Genomic DNA, 18,633 nt, shown 5'->3' with positions numbered 1-18,633 from the left:
ATCCAGTAAACAGGGCAGTCAGTTATCCCGGAAACAGGGCAGTCAGTTATCCTGGAAACAGGGCGGTCAGTTACCCCGGAAATAGGGCGGTCAGTTATCCTGGAAACAGGGCGGTCAGTTACCCCGGAAACAGGGAGATCATATACCCCGGAAACAGGGCAGTCAGTTACCCTGGAAACTGGGCAGTCAGTTACCCTGGAAACAGGATGGTCAGTTACACTGGAAACAGGGTGATCAGTTATCCTGGAAACAGGGCAGTCAGTTACCCCGGAAACAGGGCAGTCAGTTACCCCAGAAACAGGGTGGTCAGTAACCCTGGAAACAGATTAGTCATTTGCCCCGGAAACAGGGTGGTCAGTTACCCCGGAAACAGAGTGATCAGTTATCCTGGAAACAGGGCAGTCAGTTACCCTGGAAACAGGGAGATCAGTTACCCTGGAAACAGGGCAGTCAGTTACCCGGAAACAGGGTGATCAGTTACGCCGGAAACAGGGAGATCAGTTATCCTGGAAACAGGGCTTTCAGTTATCCTGGAAACAGGATGGTCAGTGACCCTGGAAACAGGGTGGTCAGTTACCCGGGAAACAGGGTGATCAGTTATCCAGGAAACAGGGCGGTCAGTTACCCCGGAAACCGGGCAGTCAGTTACCCCGGAAACAGGGTGATCAGTTATCCTGGAAACAGGGCAGTCAGTTAGCCTGGAAATAGGGCAGTCAGTTACCCCGGAAACAGGGCAGTCATTTACCCTGGAAACAGGGCAGTCATTTCTCCCGGAAACAGGGCAGTCAGTTATCCCGGAAACAGGGTGATCAGTTACCCTGGAAACTGGGCAGTCTGTTTCCCTGGAAACAGGGCAGTCAGTTACCCCGGAAACAGGGCAGTCAGTTACCCTGGAAACTGGGCAGTCAGTTACCCTGGAAACAGGGGAGTCAGTTATCCCGGAAACAGGGTGATCAGTTACCCTGGAAACTGGGCAGTCAGTTAACCTGGAAACAGGGCAGTCAGTTTCCCCGGAAGCAGGGCAGTGAGTTACCCAGGAAACAGGTCAGTCAGTTACCCCGGAAACTGGGCAGTCAGTTACCCTGGAAAAAGGGCAGTCAGTCTCCCTGGAAACTGGTTAGTCAGTTACCCCGGAAACAGGGTGATCAGTTACCCCGGAAACAGGGCAGTCAGTTGCCCTGGAAACAGGGCGGTCAGTTACCCCGGAAAGAGGTAGGTCAGTTATCCTGGAAACAGGGCGGTCAGTTACCCTGGAAACAGGGCAGTCAGTTACCCTGGAAACAGGGCAGTCAGTTATCCTGGAAACAGGGTGGTCAGTGACCCTGGAAACAGGGTGGTCAGTTACCCCGGAAACAGGGCAGTCAGTTACCCCAGAAACAGGGTGGTCAGTAACCCTGGAAACAGATTAGTCATTTGCCCCGGAAACAGGGTGGTCAGTTACCCCGGAAACAGAGTGATCAGTTATCCTGGAAACAGGGCAGTCAGTTACCCTGGAAACAGGGAGATCAGTTACCCTGGAAACAGGGCAGTCAGTTACCCGGAAACAGGGTGATCAGTTACGCCGGAAACAGGGAGATCAGTTATCCTGGAAACAGGGCTTTCAGTTATCCTGGAAACAGGATGGTCAGTGACCCTGGAAACAGGGTGGTCAGTTACCCGGGAAACAGGGTGATCAGTTATCCAGGAAACAGGGCGGTCAGTTACCTCGGAAACCGGGCAGTCAGTTACCCCGGAAACAGGGTGATCAGTTATCCTGGAAACAGGGCAGTCAGTTAGCCTGGAAATAGGGCAGTCAGTTACCCCGGAAACAGGGCAGTCATTTACCCTGGAAACAGGGCAGTCATTTCTCCCGGAAACAGGGCAGTCAGTTATCCCGGAAACAGGGTGATCAGTTACCCTGGAAACTGGGCAGTCTGTTTCCCTGGAAACAGGGCAGTCAGTTACCCCGGAAACAGGGCAGTCAGTTACCCTGGAAACTGGGCAGTCAGTTACCCTGGAAACAGGGGAGTCAGTTATCCCGGAAACAGGGTGATCAGTTACCCTGGAAACTGGGCAGTCAGTTAACCTGGAAACAGGGCAGTCAGTTTCCCCGGAAGCAGGGCAGTGAGATACCCAGGAAACAGGTCAGTCAGTTACCCCGGAAACTGGGCAGTCAGTTACCCTGGAAAAAGGGTAGTCAGTCTCCCTGGAAACTGGTTAGTCAGTTACCCCGGAAACAGGGTGATCAGTTACCCCGGAAACAGGGCAGTCAGTTGCCCTGGAAACAGGGCGGTCAGTTACCCCGGAAAGAGGTAGGTCAGTTATCCTGGAAACAGGGCGGTCAGTTACCCTGGAAACAGGGCAGTCAGTTACCCTGGAAACAGGGCAGTCAGTTATCCTGGAAACAGGGTGGTCAGTGACCCTGGAAACAGGGTGGTCAGTTACCCCGGAAACAGGGCAGTCAGTTATCCCGGAAACAGGGCAGTCAGTTATCCCGGAAACGGGCTGATCAGTTACCCTGGAAACTGGGCAGTCAGTTACCCCGGAAACAGGACAGTCAGTTTCCCTGGAAACAGGGCAGTCAGTTACCCTGGAAACTGGGCAGTCAGTTACCCTGGAAACAGGGGAGTCAGTTATCCCGGAAACTGGGTGATCAGTTACCCTGGAAACAGGGCAGTCAGTTATCCCGGAAACAGGGCAGTCAGTTATCCCGGAAAAAGGGTGATCAGTTACCCTGGAAACTGGGCAGTCAGTTAACCTGGAAACAGGGCAGTCAGTTACCCCGGAAGCAGGGCAGTCAACTATCCAGGAAACAGGGCAGTCAGTTACCCCGGAAACTGGGCAGTCAGTTACCCTGGAAACAGGGCAGTCAGTCACCCTGGAAACTGGTTACTCAGTTACCCCGGAAACAGGGTGATCATTTACCCCGGAAACAGGGCAGTCAGTTACCCTGGAAACTGGGCAGTCAGTTACCCTGGAAACAGGATGGTCAGTTACCCTGGAAACAGGGTGATCAGTTATCCTGGAAACAGGGCGGTCAGTTACCCCGGAAACAGGGCACTCAGTTACCCCAGAAACAGGGCGGTCAGTAACCCTGGAAACAGATTAGTCAGTTACCCCGGACACAGGGTGGTCAGTTACCCCGGAAACAGAGTGATCAGTTATCCTGGAAACAGGGCAGTCAGTTACCCTGGAAACAGGGCAGTCAGTTATCCCGGAAACAGGGCAGTCAGTTATCCCGGAAACAGGGTGATCAGTTACGCTGGAAACAGGGCAATCAGTTACCCCCGAAACAGGGCAGTCAGTTACCCTGGAAACAGGCAGTCAGTTATCCCGGAAACTGGGCAGTCAGTTATCCCGGAAACAGGGTGATCAGTTACGCTGGAAACAGGGCACTCAGTTACCCCGGAAACAGGGCAGTCAGTTACCCTGGAAACAGGCAGTCAGTTATCCCGGAAACAGGGCAGTCAGTTTCCCTGGAAACTGGGCAGTCAGTTACCCTGGAAACAGGGTAGTCAGTTATCCCGGAAACAGGGTGATCAGTTACCCTGGAAACTGGGCAGTCAGTTACCCCGGAAACAGGGCAGTCAGTTACCCTGGAAACTGGGCAGTCAGTTACCCCGGAAACAGGGCAGTCAGTTACCCTGGAAACAGGGCAGTCAGTTACGCTGGAAACTGGGCAGTCAGTTACCCCGGAAACAGGGCAGTCAGTAACCCTGGAAACAGATTACTCAGTAACCCTGGAAACAGGGTGATCAGTTATCCTGGAAAAAGGGCGGTCAGTTACCCCGGAAACAGGGCAGTTTTTTACCCTGGAAACAGGGCACGCAGTTATCCCTGAAACGGGGCGGTCAGTTACCCTGGAAACAGGGCAGTCAGTTACCCTGGAAACAGGATGGTCAGTTACCCTGGAACAGGGTGGTCAGTTATCCTGGAAACAGGGCGGTCAGTTACCCCGGAAACAGGGCACTCAGTTACCCCAGAAACAGGGCGGTCAGTAACCCTGGAAACAGATTAGTCAGTTACCCCGGACACAGGGTGGTCAGTTACCCCGGAAACAGAGTGATCAGTTATCCTGGAAACAGGGCAGTCAGTTACCCCGGAAACAGGGCAGCCAGTTACCCTGGAAACAGGGCAGTCAGTTATCCCGGAAACAGGGCAGTCAGTTATCCCGGAAACAGGGTGATCAGTTACGCTGGAAACAGGGCAATCAGTTACCCCGGAAACAGGGCAGTCAGTTACCCTGGAAACAGGCAGTCAGTTAGCCCGGAAACAGGGCAGTCAGTTATCCCGGAAACAGGGTGATCAGTTACCCTGGAAACTGTGCAGTCAGTTACCCCGGAAACAGGGCAGTCAGTTTCCCTGGAAACTGGGCAGTCAGTTACCCTGGAAACAGGGTAGTCAGTTATCCCGGAAACAGGGTGATCAGTTACCCTGGAAACTGGGCAGTCAGTTACCCCGGAAACAGGGCAGTCAGTTACCCTGGAAACTGGGCAGTCAGTTACCCCGGAAACAGGGCAGTCAGTTACCCTGGAAACAGGGCAGTCAGTTACGCTGGAAACTGGGCAGTCAGTTACCCTGGAAACAGGGCAGTCAGTAAACCTGGAAACAGATTACTCAGTTACCCCGGAAACAGGGCGGTCAGTTACCCCGGAAACAGGGCAGTTTTTTACCCTGGAAACAGGGCACACAGTTATCCCTGAAACAGGGCGGTCAGTTACCCTGTAAACAGGGCCGTCATTTACCCCGGACACAGGGTGATCCGTTACCCCGGAAGCAGGGTGAACAGTTACCCTGGAAACAGGGCAGTCTGTTACCCCGGAAACAGGGCGGTCACTTGCCCTGGAAACAGGGCAGTCAGTTACCCTGGAAACTAGGCAGTCAGTTGCCCTGCAAACAGGGTATTCAGTTATCCCGGATACAGGGTGATCAGTTACCCTGGAAAGTGGGCAGTCAGTTGCCCTGGAAACAGGGTATTCAGTTATCCCGGAAACAGGGTGATCAGTTACCCCGGAAACAGGGCAGTTAGTTACACTGGAAACAGGGCAGTCAGTTAACCTGGAAACAGGGCAGTCAGTTATCCTGGAAACAGGGCAGTCAGTTACCCCGGAAACAGGGCTGTCAGTTCCCCCGGAAAGTGGGTGATCAGTTATCCTGGAAACAGGGTGGTCAGTTACCCCGGAAACAGGGCACTCAGTTACCCCAGAAACAGGGCGGTCAGTAACCCTGGAAACAGATTAGTCAGTTACCCCGGACACAGGGTGGTCAGTTGCCCCGGAAACAGAGTGATCAGTTATCCTGGAAACAGGGCAGTCAGTTACCCCGGAAACAGGGCAGTCAGTTACCCTGGAAACAGGGCAGTCAGTTATCCCGGAAACAGGGCAGTCAGTTATCCCGGAAACAGGGTGATCAGTTACGCTGGAAGCAGGGCAATCAGTTACCCCGGAAACAGGGCAGTCAGTTACCCTGGAAACAGGCAGTCAGTTATCCCGGAAACAGGGTGATCAGTTATCCTGGAAACAGGGTGGTCAGTTACCCCGGAAACAGGGCAGTCAGTTACCCCAGAAACGGGGTGATCAGTTATCCTGGAAACAGGGCAGTCAGTTAGCCTGGAAACAGGGCAGTCAGTTACCCCGGAAACAGGGCAGTCAGTTACCCTGGAAACAGGGCAGTCAGTTATCCCGGAAACAGGGCAGTCAGTTATCCCGGAAACAGGGTGATCACTTACCCTGGAAACAGGGCGGTCAGTTGCCCTGGAAACAGGGCAGTCAGTTACCCCGGAAACATGGTGATCCGTTGCACTGGAAACAGGGAGATCAGTTACCCTGGAAACAGGGCAGTCAGTTACCCCGGAAACAGGGTGATCAGTTACCCTGGAAACAGGGACATCAGATACCCTGGAAACAGGGCAGTCAGTTACCCGGAAACAGGGTGATCAGTTACCCCGGAAACAGGGAGATCAGTTACCCTGGAAACAGGGCTTTCAGTTATCCTGGAAACAGGGCGGTCAGTTGCCCTGGAAACAGGGCAGTCAGTTACCCCGGAAACATGGTGATCCGTTGCACTGGAAACAGGGAGATCAGTTACCCTGGAAACAGGGCAGTCAGTTACCCCGGAAACAGGGTGATCAGTTACCCTGGAAACAGGGACATCAGATACCCTGGAAACAGGGCAGTCAGTTACCCGGAAACAGGGTGATCAGTTACCCCGGAAACAGGGAGATCAGTTACCCTGGAAACAGGGCTTTCAGTTATCCTGGAAACAGGGCAGTCAGTGACCCTGGAAACAGGGTGGTCAGTTACCCCGGAAACAGGGTGATCAGTTATCCTGGAAACAGGGCGGTCAGTTACCCCGGAAACAGGGCGCTCAGTTATCCCGGAAACAGGGTGATCAGTTATCCTGGAAACAGGGCAGTCAGTTAGCCTGGAAACAGGGCAGTCAGTTACCCCGGAAACAGGGCAGTCAGTTATCCTGGAAATAGGGCAGTCAGTTATCCCGGAAACAGGGCAGTCATTTATCCCGTAAACAGGGTGATCAGTTACCCTGGAAACAGGGCAGTCAGTTACCCCGGAAACAGGGCAGTCAGTTACCCTGGAAACAGGGCAGTCAGTTACCCCGGATACAGGGCAGTCAGTTACCCTGGAAACTGGGCAGTCACTTACCCTGGAAACAGGGCATTCAGTTAGCCCGGAAACAGGGTTATCAGTTACCCTGGAAACAGGGCAGTCAGTTATCCCGGAAACAGGGCAGTCAGTTACCCTGGAAACAGGGCAGTCAGTTATCCCGGAAACAGGGCAGTCAGTTAACCTGGAAACAGGGCGGTCAGTTATCCAGTAAACAGGGCAGTCAGTTAACCTGGAAACAGGGCGGTCAGTTATCCAGTAAACAGGGCAGTCAGTTATCCCGGAAACAGGGCAGTCATTTACCCTGCAAACTGGGCAGTCAGTTACCCTGGAAACAGGATGGTCAGTTACCCTGGAAACAGGGTGATCAGTTATCCTGGAAACAGGGCGGTCAGTTACCCCGGAAACAGGGCACTCAGTTACCCCAGAAACAGGGCGGTCAGTAACCCTGGAAACAGATTAGTCAGTTACCCCGGACACAGGGTGGTCAGTTACCCCGGAAACAGAGTGATCAGTTATCCTGGAAACAGGGCAGTCAGTTACCCCGGAAACAGGGCAGTCAGTTACCCTGGAAACAGGGCAGTCAGTTATCCCGGAAACAGGGCAGTCAGTTATCCCGGAAACAGGGTGATCAGTTACGCTGGAAACAGGGCAATCAGTTACCCCGGAAACAGGGTGATCAGTTATCCCGGAAACAGGGCAGTCAGTTATCCCGGAAACGGGCTGAGCAGTTACCCTGGAAACTGGGCAGTCAGTTACCCCGGAAACAGGGCAGTCAGTTTCCCTGGAAACTGGGCAGTCAGTTACCCTGGAAACAGGGTAGTCAGTTATCCCGGAAACAGGGTGATCAGTTACCCTGGAAACTGGGCAGTCAGTTACCCCGGAAACAGGGCAGTCAGTTTCCCTGGAAACTGGGCAGTCAGTTACCCCGGAAACAGGGCAGTCAGTTACCCTGGAAACAGGGCAGTCAGTTACGCTGGAAACTGGGCAGTCAGTTACCCCGGAAACAGGGTGATCAGTTATCCTGGAAACAGGGCGGTCAGTTACCCCGGAAACAGGGCAGTTTTTTACCCTGGAAACAGAGCACACAGTTATCCCTGAAACAGGGCGGTCAGTTATCCTGGAAACAGGGCAGTCAGTTACCCCGGAAACAGGGCAGCCAGTTACCCTGGAAACAGGGCAGTCAGTTATCCCGGAAACAGGGCAGTCAGTTATCCCGGAAACAGGGTGATCAGTTACGCTGGAAACAGGGCAATCAGTTACCCCGGAAACAGGGCAGTCAGTTACCCTGGAAACAGGCAGTCAGTTAGCCCGGAAACAGGGCAGTCAGTTATCCCGGAAACAGGGTGATCAGTTACCCTGGAAACTGTGCAGTCAGTTACCCCGGAAACAGGGCAGTCAGTTTCCCTGGAAACTGGGCAGTCAGTTACCCTGGAAACAGGGTAGTCAGTTATCCCGGAAACAGGGTGATCAGTTACCCTGGAAACTGGGCAGTCAGTTACCCCGGAAACAGGGCAGTCAGTTACCCTGGAAACTGGGCAGTCAGTTACCCCGGAAACAGGGCAGTCAGTTACCCTGGAAACAGGGCAGTCAGTTACGCTGGAAACTGGGCAGTCAGTTACCCTGGAAACAGGGCAGTCAGTAAACCTTGAAACAGATTACTCAGTTACCCCGGAAACAGGGCGGTCAGTTACCCCGGAAACAGGGCAGTTTTTTACCCTGGAAACAGGGCACACAGTTATCCCTGAAACAGGGCGGTCAGTTACCCTGTAAACAGGGCCGTCATTTACCCCGGAAACAGGGTGATCCGTTACCCCGGAAGCAGGGTGAACAGTTACCCTGGAAACAGGGCAGTCTGTTACCCCGGAAACAGGGCGGTCACTTGCCCTGGAAACAGGGCAGTCAGTTACCCTGGAAACTGGGCAGTCAGTTGCCCTGCAAACAGGGTATTCAGTTATCCCGGATACAGGGTGATCAGTTACCCTGGAAAGTGGGCAGTCAGTTGCCCTGGAAACAGGGTATTCAGTTATCCCGGAAACAGGGTGATCAGTTACCCCGGAAACAGGGCAGTTAGTTACACTGGAAACAGGGCAGTCAGTTACCCCGGAAACAGGGCGTCAGTTCCCCCGGAAAGTGGGTGATCAGTTATCCTGGAAACAGGGTGGTCAGTTACCCCGGAAACAGGGCACTCAGTTACCCCAGAAACAGGGCGGTCAGTAACCCTGGAAACAGATTTGTCAGTTACCCCGGACACAGGGTGGTCAGTTACCCCGGAAACAGAGTGATCAGTTATCCTGGAAACAGGGCAGTCAGTTACCCCGGAAACAGGGCAGTCAGTTACCCTGGAAACAGGGCAGTCAGTTACCCCGGAAACAGGGCAGTCAGTTACCCTGGAAACAGGGCAGTCAGTTATCCCGGAAACTGGGCAGTCAGTTATCCCGGAAACAGGGCAGACAGTTATCCCGGAAACAGGGTGATCAGTTACACTGGAAACAGGGCAGTCAGTTATCCCGGAAACAGGGCAGTCAGTTATCCCGGAAAAAGGGTGATCTGTTACCCTGGAAACTGGGCAGTCAGTTACCCTGGAAACAGGGCAGTCAGTTACCCCGGAAGCAGGGCAGACAGTTACCCAGGAAACAGGGCAGTCAGTTAACCCGGAAACTGGGCACTCAATTACCCTGGAAACAGGGCAGTCAGTCACCCTGGAAACTGGTTAGACAGTTACCCCGGAAACAGGGTGATCAGTTACCCCGGAAACAGGGCAGTCAGTAATCCCGGAAACAGGGCAGTCAGTTATCACGGAAAAAGGGTGATCAGTTACCCTGGAACTGGGCAGTCAGTTACCCTGGAAACAGGGCAGTCAGTTACCCCGGAAGCAGGGCAGTCAGTTACTCAGGAAACAGGGCAGTCAGTTACCCCGGAAACTGGGCAGTCAGTTACCCTGGAAACAGGGGAGTCAGTTATCCCGGAAACAGGGTGATCAGTTACCCTGGAAACAGGGCAGTCAGTTATCCCGGAAACAGGGCAGTCAGTTATCCCGGAAAAAGGATGATCAGTTACCCTGGAAACTGGGCAGTCAGTTAACCTGGAAACTGGGCAGTCAATTACACAGGAAACAGGGCAGTCAGTTACCCCGGAAAATGCGCAGTCAGTTACCCCGGAAACAGGGTGATCATTTACCCCGGAAACAGGGCAGTCAGTTCCCCTGGAAACAGGGCAGTCAGTTACCCTGGAAACAGGGCTGTCAGTTAACCTGGAAACAGGGCAGTCAGTTATCCTGGAAACAGGGCGGTCAGTTACCCCGGAAACAGGGCAGTCAGTTACCGTGGAAACAGGGGAGTCAGTTATCCCGGAAACAGGGTGATCAGTTATCCTAGAAACAGGCAGTCAGTTAGCCTGGAAACAGGGCAGTCAGTTACCCCGGAAACAGGGCAGTCAGTTACCCTGGAAACAGGGCAGTCAGTTATCCCGGAAACAGGGCAGTCAGTTACCCTGGAAACAGGGCAGTCAGTTATCCCGGAAACAGGGCAGTCAGTTACCCTGGAAACAGGGTATTCAGTTACTCTGGAAACTGGGCAGTCAGTTACCCTGGAAACAGGGTATTCAGTTACTCTGGAAACTGGGCGGTCAGTTACCCCGGAAATAGGCAGATCTGTTACCCCGGAAACAGGGCAGTCAGTTACCCTGGAAACTGGGCAGTCAGTTGCGCTGGAAACAGGATGGTCAGTTCCACTGGAAACAGGGTGATCAGTTATCCTGGAAACAGGGCGGTCAGTTACCCCGGAAACAGGGCAGTCAGTTACCCCAGAAACAGGGCTGTCAGTAACCCTGGAAACAGATTAGTCAGTTACCCCGGAAACAGGGTGGTCAGTTACCCCGGAAACAGAGTGATCAGTTACCCCGGAAACAGAGTGATCAGATATCCTGGAAACAGGGCAGTCAGTTACCCCGGAAACAGGGCAGTCAGTTACCCTGGAAACAGGGCAGTCAGTTACCCTGGAAACAGGGGAGTCAGTTATCCTGGAAACAGGGTGGTCAGTGACCCTGGAAACAGGGTGGTCAGTTACCCCGGAAACAGGGTGATCAGTTATCCTGGAAACAGGGCGGTCAGTTACCCCGGAAACAGGGCAGTCAGTTACCCCGGAAACAGGGTGATCAGTTATCCTGGAAGCAGGGCAGTCAGTTACCCTGGAAACAGGGCAGTCAGTTACCCTGGAAACAGGGTTATCAGTTACCCTGTAAACAGGGCAGTCAGTTATCCCGGAAACAGGGCAGTCAGTTACCCTGGAAACAGGGAAGTCAGTTACCCCGGAAGCAGGGCAGTCAGTTACCCAGGAAACAGGACAGTCAGTTACCCCGGAAACTGGGCAGTCAGTTACCCTGGAAACAGGGCAGTCAGACACCCTGGAAACTGGTTAGTCAGTTACCCCGGAAACAGGGTGATCTGTTACCCCGGAAACAGGGCAGTCAGTTCCCCTGGAAACAGGGCAGTCAGTTAACCTGGAAATAGGTAGGTCAGTTATCCTGGAAACAGGGCGGTCAGTAACCCCGGAAACAGGGAGATTAGTTACCCCGGAAACAGGGCGGTCAGTTACCCCGGAAACAGGGCAGTCAGTTACCCCGGAAACAGGGTGATCAGTTATCCTGGAAACAGGGCAGTCAGTTAGCCTGGAAACAGGGCAGTCAGTTACCCCGGAAACAGGGCAGTCAGTTATCTTGGAAACAGGGCAGTCAGTTACCCTGGAAACTGGGCAGTCAGTTATCTTGGAAACAGGGCAGTCAGTTATCCCGGAAACAGGGTGATCTGTTACCCTGGAAACAGGTTATTCAGTTCCTCTGGAAACTGGGCAGTCAGTTACCCTGGAAACAGGGCAGTCAGTTACCCCGGAAATAGGTAGGTCAGTTATCCTGGAAACAGGGTGATCAGTTACGCTGGAAACAGGGGAGTCAGTTATCCTGGAAACAGGGTGGTCAGTGACCCTGGAAACAGGGTGATCAGTTATCCTGGAAACAGGGCGGTCAGTTACCCCGGAAACAGGGTGATCAGTTATCCTGGAAACAGGGCGGTCAGTTAACCCGGAAACAGGGCAGTCAGTTACCCCGGAAACAGGGTGATCAGTTATCCTGGAAACAGGGCAGTCAGTTAACCTGGAAACTGGGCAGTCAATTACACAGGAAACAGGGCAGTCAGTTACCCCGGAAAATGGGCAGTCAGTTACCCCGGAAACAGGGTGATCATTTACCCCGGAAACAGGGCAGTCAGTTCCCCTGGAAACAGGGCAGTCAGTTACCCTGGAAACAGGGCTGTCAGTTGACCTGGAAACAGGGCAGTCAGTTATCCTGGAAACAGGGCGGTCAGTTACCCCGGAAACATGGCAGTCAGTTACCGTGGAAACAGGGGAGTCAGTTATCCCGGAAACAGGGTGATCAGTTATCCTGGAAACAGGCAGTCAGTTAGCCTGGAAACAGGGCAGTCAGTTACCCCGGAAACAGGGCAGTCAGTTACCCTGGAAACAGGGCAGTCAGTTATCCCGGAAACAGGGCAGTCAGTTACCCTGGAAACAGGGCAGTCAGTTATCCCGGAAACAGGGCAGTCAGTTACCCTGGAAACAGGGTATTCAGTTACTCTGGAAACTGGGCAGTCAGTTACCCTGGAAACAGGGCAGTCAGTTACCCCGGAAACAGGGCAGTCAGTTAACCTGGAAACAGGGCGGTCAGTTATCCAGTAAACAGGGCAGTCAGTTATCCCGGAAACAGGGCAGTCAGTTATCCTGGAAACAGGGCAGTCAGTTACCCCGGAAATAGGGCGGTCAGTTATCCTGGAAACAGGGCGGTCAGTTACCCCGGAAATAGGCAGATCTGTTACCCCGGAAACAGGGCAGTCAGTTACCCTGGAAACTGGGCAGTCAGTTGCCCTGGAAACAGGATGGTCAGTTACACTGGAAACAGGGTGATCAGTTATCCTGGAAACAGGGCGGTCAGTTACCCCGGAAACAGGGCAGTCAGTTACCCCAGAAACAGGGCTGTCAGTATCCCTGGAAACAGATTAGTCAGTTACCCCGGAAACAGGGTGGTCAGTTACCCCGGAAACAGAGTGATCAGTTACCCCGGAAACAGAGTGATCAGATATCCTGGAAACAGGGCAGTCAGTTACCCCGGAAACAGGGCAGTCAGTTACCCTGGAAACAGGGCAGTCAGTTACCCTGGAAACAGGGGAGTCAGTTATCCTGGAAACAGGGTGGTCAGTGACCCTGGAAACAGGGTGGTCAGTTACCCCGGTAACAGGGCAGTCAGTTATCCTGGAAGCAGAGCGGTCAGTTACCCTTGAAATAGGGCGGTCAGTTATCCTGGAAACAGGGCGGTCAGTTACCCCGGAAACAGGGAGATCTGTTACCCCGGAAACAGGGCAGTCAGTTACCCTGGAAACTGGGCAGTCAGTTACCCTGGAAATAGGATGGTCAGTTACACTGGAAACAGGGTGATCAGTTATCCTGGAAACAGGGCGGTCAGTTCCCTCGGAAACAGGGCAGTCAGTTACCCCAGAAACAGGGCGGTCAGTAACCCTGGAAACAGATTAGTCAGTTACCCCGTAAACAGGGTGGTCAGTTACCCCGGAAACAGAGTGATCAGTTATCCTGGAAACAGGGCAGTCAGTTACCCCGGAAACAGGGCAGTCAGTTACCCTGGAAACAGGGCAGTCAGTTACCCCGGAAACAGGGTGATCAGTTACCCTGGAAACAGGGTGATCAGTTACCCTGGAAACTGGGCAGTCAGTTACCCTGGAAACAGGGTAGTCAGTTACCCCGGAAACTGGGCAGTCAGTTACCCCGGAAACAGGCAGTCAGTTCCCCTGGAAACAGGGCAGTCAGTTACCCTGGAAACAGGGCAGTCAGTTAACCTGGAAACAGGGCAGTCAGTGACCCTGGAAATAGGGTGGTCAGTTACCCCGGAAACAGGGTGATCAGTTATCCTGGAAACAGGGCGGTCAGTTACCCCGGAAACAGGGCAGTCAGTTACCCCGGAAACAGGACAGTCAGTTACCCCGGAAACAGGGTGATCAGTTATCCTGGAAACAGGGCGGTCAGTTACCCCGGAAACAGGGCAGTCATTTACCCCGGAAACAGGGTGATCAGTTATCCTGGAAACAGGGCAGTCAGTTAGCCTGGAAACAGGGCAGTCAGTTACCCCGGAAACAGGGCAGTCAGTTACCCTGGAAACAGGGCAGTCAGTTATCCCGGAAACAGGGCAGTCATTTATCCCGGAAACAGGGTGATCAGTTACCCTGGAAACAGGGCAGTCAGTTACCCCGGAAACTGGGCAGTCAGTTACCCTGCAAACAGGGGAGTCAGTTATCCCGGAAACAGGGTGATCAGTTACCCTGGAAACAGGGCAGTCAGTTATCCCGGAAACAGAGCAGTCAGTTATCCCGGAAAAAGGGTGATCAGTTACCCTGGAAACTGGGCTGTCAGTTACCCGGGAAACAGGGCAGTCAGTTACCCCGGAAACAGGGCAGTCAGTTACCCAGGAAACAGGACAGTCAGTTACCCCGGAAAGTGGGCAGTCAGTTACCCTGGAAACAGGGCAGTCAGTCACCCTGGAAACTGGTTAGTCAGTTAACCCGGAAACAGGGTGATCTGTTACCCCGGAAACAGGGCAGTCAGTTCCCCTGGAAACAGGGCAGTCAGTTACCCTGGAAACAGGGCAGTCAGTTAACCTGGAAATAGGTAGGTCAGTTATCCTGGAAACAGGGCAGTCAGTAACCCCGGAAACAGGGAGATCAGTTACCCCGGAAACAGGGCAGTCAGTTACCCTGGAAACAGGGGAGTCAGTTATCCTGGAAACAGGGTGGTCAGTGACCCTGGAAACAGGGTGGTCAGTTACCCCGGAAACAGGGTGATCAGTTATCCTGGAAACAGGGCGGTCTGTTACCCCGGAAACAGGGAGATCTGTTACCCCGGAAACAGGGCAGTCATTTACCCTGCAAACTGGGCAGTCAGTTACCCTGGAAACAGGATGGTCAGTTACCCTGGAAACAGGGTGATCAGTTATCCTGGAAACAGGGCGGTCAGTTAGCCCGGAAACAGGGCACTCAGTTACCCCAGAAACAGGGCGGTCAGTAACCCTGTAAACAGATTAGTCAGTTACCCCGGACACAGGGTGGTCAGTTACCCCGGAAACAGTGTGATCAGTTATCCTGGAAACAGGGCAGTCAGTTACCCCGGATACAGGGCAGTCAGTTACCCTGGAAACAGGGCAGTCAGTTATCCCGGAAACAGGGCAGTCAGTTATCCCGGAAACAGGGTGATCAGTTACGCTGGAAACTGGGCAATCAGTTACCCCGGAAACAGGGTGATCAGTTATCCCGGAAACAGGGCAGTCAGTTATCCCGGAAACGGGCTGAGCAGTTACCCTGGAAACTGGGCAGTCAGTTACCCCGGAAACAGGGCAGTCAGTTTCCCTGGAAACTGGGCAGTCAGTTACCCTGGAAATAGGATGGTCAGTTACACTGGAAACAGGGTGATCAGTTATCCTGGAAACAGGGCGGTCAGTTACCTCGGAAACAGGGCGGTCAGTAACCCTGGAAACAGATCAGTCAGTTACCCCGGAAACAGGGTGGTCAGTTACCCCGGAAACAGAGTGATCAGTTATCCTGGAAACAGGGCAGTCAGTTACCCCGGAAACAGGGCAGTCAGTTACCCTGGAAACTGGGCAGTCAGTTACCCCGGAAACAGGGTGATCAGTTACCCTGGAAACAGGGAGATCAGTTAACCTGGAAACAGGGCAGTCAGTTCCCCGGAAACAGGGTGATCAGTTACCCCGGAAACAGGGAGATCAGTTACCCTGGAAACAGGGCTTTCAGTTATCCTGGAAACAGGGTGGTCAGTGACCCTGGAAACAGGGTGGTCAGTTATCCTGGAAACAAGGCGGTCAGTTACCCCGGAAACGGGGCAGTCAGTTACCCCGGAAACAGGGTGATCAGTTATCCTGGAAACAGGGCAGTCAGTTAGCCTGGAAACAGGGCAGTCAGTTACCCCGGAAACAGGGCAGTCAGTTACCCTGGAAACAGGGCAGTCAGTTATCCCGGAAACAGGGCAGTCATTTATCCCGGAAACAGGGTGATCAGTTACCCTGGAATAGGGCAGTCAGTTACCCCGGAAACAGGGCAGTCAGATACCCTGGAAACAGGGCAGTCATTTCTCCCGGAAACAGGGCAGTCAGTTTTCCCGGAAACAGGGTGATCAGTTACCCTGGAAACTGGGCAGTCCGTTACCCTGGAAACAGGGCAGTCAATTACCCCGGAAACTGGGCAGTCAGTTACCCCGGAAACAGGGCAGTCAGTTACCCCGGAAATAGGTAGGTCAGTTATCCTGGAAACAGGGTGATCAGTTACGCTGGAAACAGGGGAGTCAGTTATCCTGGAAACAGGGTGGTCAGTGACCCTGGAAACAGGGTGGTCAGTTACCCCGGAAACAGGGTGATCAGTTATCCTGGAAACAGGGCGGTCAGTTACCCCGGAAACAGGGCAGTCAGTTACCCCGGAAACAGGGCAGTCAGTTCCCCGGAAACAGGGCGATCAGTTATCCTGGAAACAGGGCGGTCAGTTACCCCGGAAACAGGGCAGTCATTTACCCCGGAAACAGGGTGATCAGTTATCCTGGAAACAGGGCAGTCAGTTAGCCTGGAAACAGGGCAGTCAGTTACCCCGGAAACAGGGCAGTCAGTTACCCTGGAAACAGGGCAGTCAGTTATCCCGGAAACAGGGCAGTCATTTATCCCGGAAACAGCGTGATCAGTTACCCTGGAAACAGGGCAGTCAGTTACCCCGGAAACAGGGCAGTCAGTTACCCTGGAAACAGGGCAGTCATTTCTCCCGGAAACAGGGCAGTCAGTTATCCCGGAAACAGGGTGATCAGTTACCCTGGAAACTGGGCAATCAGTTACCCTGGAAACAGGGCAGTCAGTTGCCCCGCAAACAGGGCAGTCAGTTACCCTGAAAACTGGGCAGTCAGTTACCATGGAAACCGGGGAGTCAGTTATCCCGGAAACAGGGTGATCAGTTACCCTGGAAACAGGGCATTCACTTATCCCTGAAACAGGGCCGTCAGTTATCCCGGAAAAAGGGTGATCAGTTACCCTGGAAACTGGGCAGTCAGTTAACCTGGAAACAGGGCAGTCATTTACCCCGGAAGCAGGGCAGTCAGTTACCCAGGAAACAGGGCAGTCATTTCTCCCGGAAAAAGTGCAGTCAGTTATCCCGGAAACAGGGTGATCAGTTACCCTGGAAACTGGGCAGTCAGTTACCCTGGAAACAGGGCAGTCAGTTACCCCGGAAACAGGGCAGTCAGTTACCCTGGAAACTGGGCAGTCAGTTACCCTGCAAATAGGGGAGTCAGTTATCCCGGAAACAGGGTGATCAGTTACCCTGGAAACAGGGCAGTCAGTTCTCCCGGAAACAGAGCAGTCAGTTATCCCGGAAAAAGGGTGATCAGTTACCCTGGAAACTGGGCTGTCAGTTACCCGGGAAACAGGGCAGTCAGTTACCCCGGAAACAGGGCAGTCAGTTACCCAGGAAACAGGACAGTCAGTTACCCCGTTAACTGGGCAGTCAGTTACCCTGGAAACAGGGCAGTCAGTTACCCTGGAAACAGGGCAGTCAGTTATCCCGGAAACAGGGCAGTCATTTACCCTGGAAACAGGGTATTCAATTACTCTGGAAACTGGGCAGTCAGTTACCCTGGAAACAGGGCAGTCAGTTACCCCGGAAACAGGGCAGTGAGTTACCCTGTAAACCGAGCAGTCAGTTACCCTGGAAACAGGGCAGTCAGTTATCCTGGAAACAGGGTTATCAGTTACCCTGGAAACAGGGCAGTCAGTTATCCCGGAAACAGGGCAGTCAGTTAACCTGGAAACAGGGCAGTCAGTTATCCCGGAAACAGGGCAGTCAGTTAACCTGGAAACAGGGCAGTCAGTTATCCATTAAACAGGGCAGTCAGTTATCCCGGAAACAGGGCAGTCAGTTATCCTGGAAGCAGAGCGGTCAGTTACCCTTGAAATAGGGCGGTCAGTTATCCTGGAAACAGGGCGGTCAGTTACCCCGGAAACAGGGAGATCTGTTACCCCGGAAACAGGGCAGTCAGTTACCCTGGAAACTGGGCAGTCAGTTACCCTGGAAATAGGATGGTCAGTTACACTGGAAACAGGGTGATCAGTTATCCTGGAAACAGGGCGGTCAGTTCCCTCGGAAACAGGGCAGTCAGTTACCCCAGAAACAGGGCGGTCAGTAACCCTGGAATAAGATTAGTCAGTTACCCCGTAAACAGGGTGGTCAGTTACCCCGGAAACAGAGTGATCAGTTATCCTGGAAACAGGGCAGTCAGTTACCCCGGAAACAGGGCAGTCAGTTACCCTGGAAACAGGGCAGTCAGTTACCCCGGAAACAGGGTGATCAGTTACCCTGGAAACAGGGAGATCAGTTAACCTGGAAACAGGGCAGTCAGTTACCCGGAAACAGGGTGATCAGTTACCCCGGAAACAGGGAGATCAGTTACCCTGGAAACAGGGCTTTCAGTTATCCTGGAAACAGGGTGGTCAGTGACACTGGAAACAGGGTGGTCAGTTATCCTGGAAACAAGGCGGTCAGTTACCCCGGAAACGGGGCAGTCAGTTACCCCGGAAACAGGGTGATCAGTTATCCTGGAAACAGGGCAGTCAGTTCGCCTGGAAACAGGGCAGTCAGTTACCCCGGAAACAGGGCAGTCAGTTACCCTGGAAACAGGGCAGTCAGTTATCCCGGAAACAGGGAAGTCATTTATCCCGGAAACAGGGTGATCAGTTACCCTGGAATAGGGCAGTCAGTTACCCCGGAAACAGGGCAGTCAGTTACCCTGGAAACAGGGCAGTCATTTCTCCCGGAAACAGGGCAATCAGTTTTCCCGGAAACAGGGTGATCAGTTACCCTGGAAACTGGGCAGTCAGTTACCCTGGAAACAGGGTAGTCAGTTACCCCGGAAACTGGGCAGTCAGTTACCCC

The sequence above is a fragment of the Heterodontus francisci genome, chromosome 16, assembly GCF_036365525.1.
Source record: "Heterodontus francisci isolate sHetFra1 chromosome 16, sHetFra1.hap1, whole genome shotgun sequence".
In the NCBI taxonomy this organism is placed as follows: Eukaryota; Metazoa; Chordata; class Chondrichthyes; order Heterodontiformes; family Heterodontidae; genus Heterodontus; species Heterodontus francisci.
The sequence above is the reverse complement of the archived record's forward strand: the minus strand, read 5'-3'. Positions refer to the sequence as shown.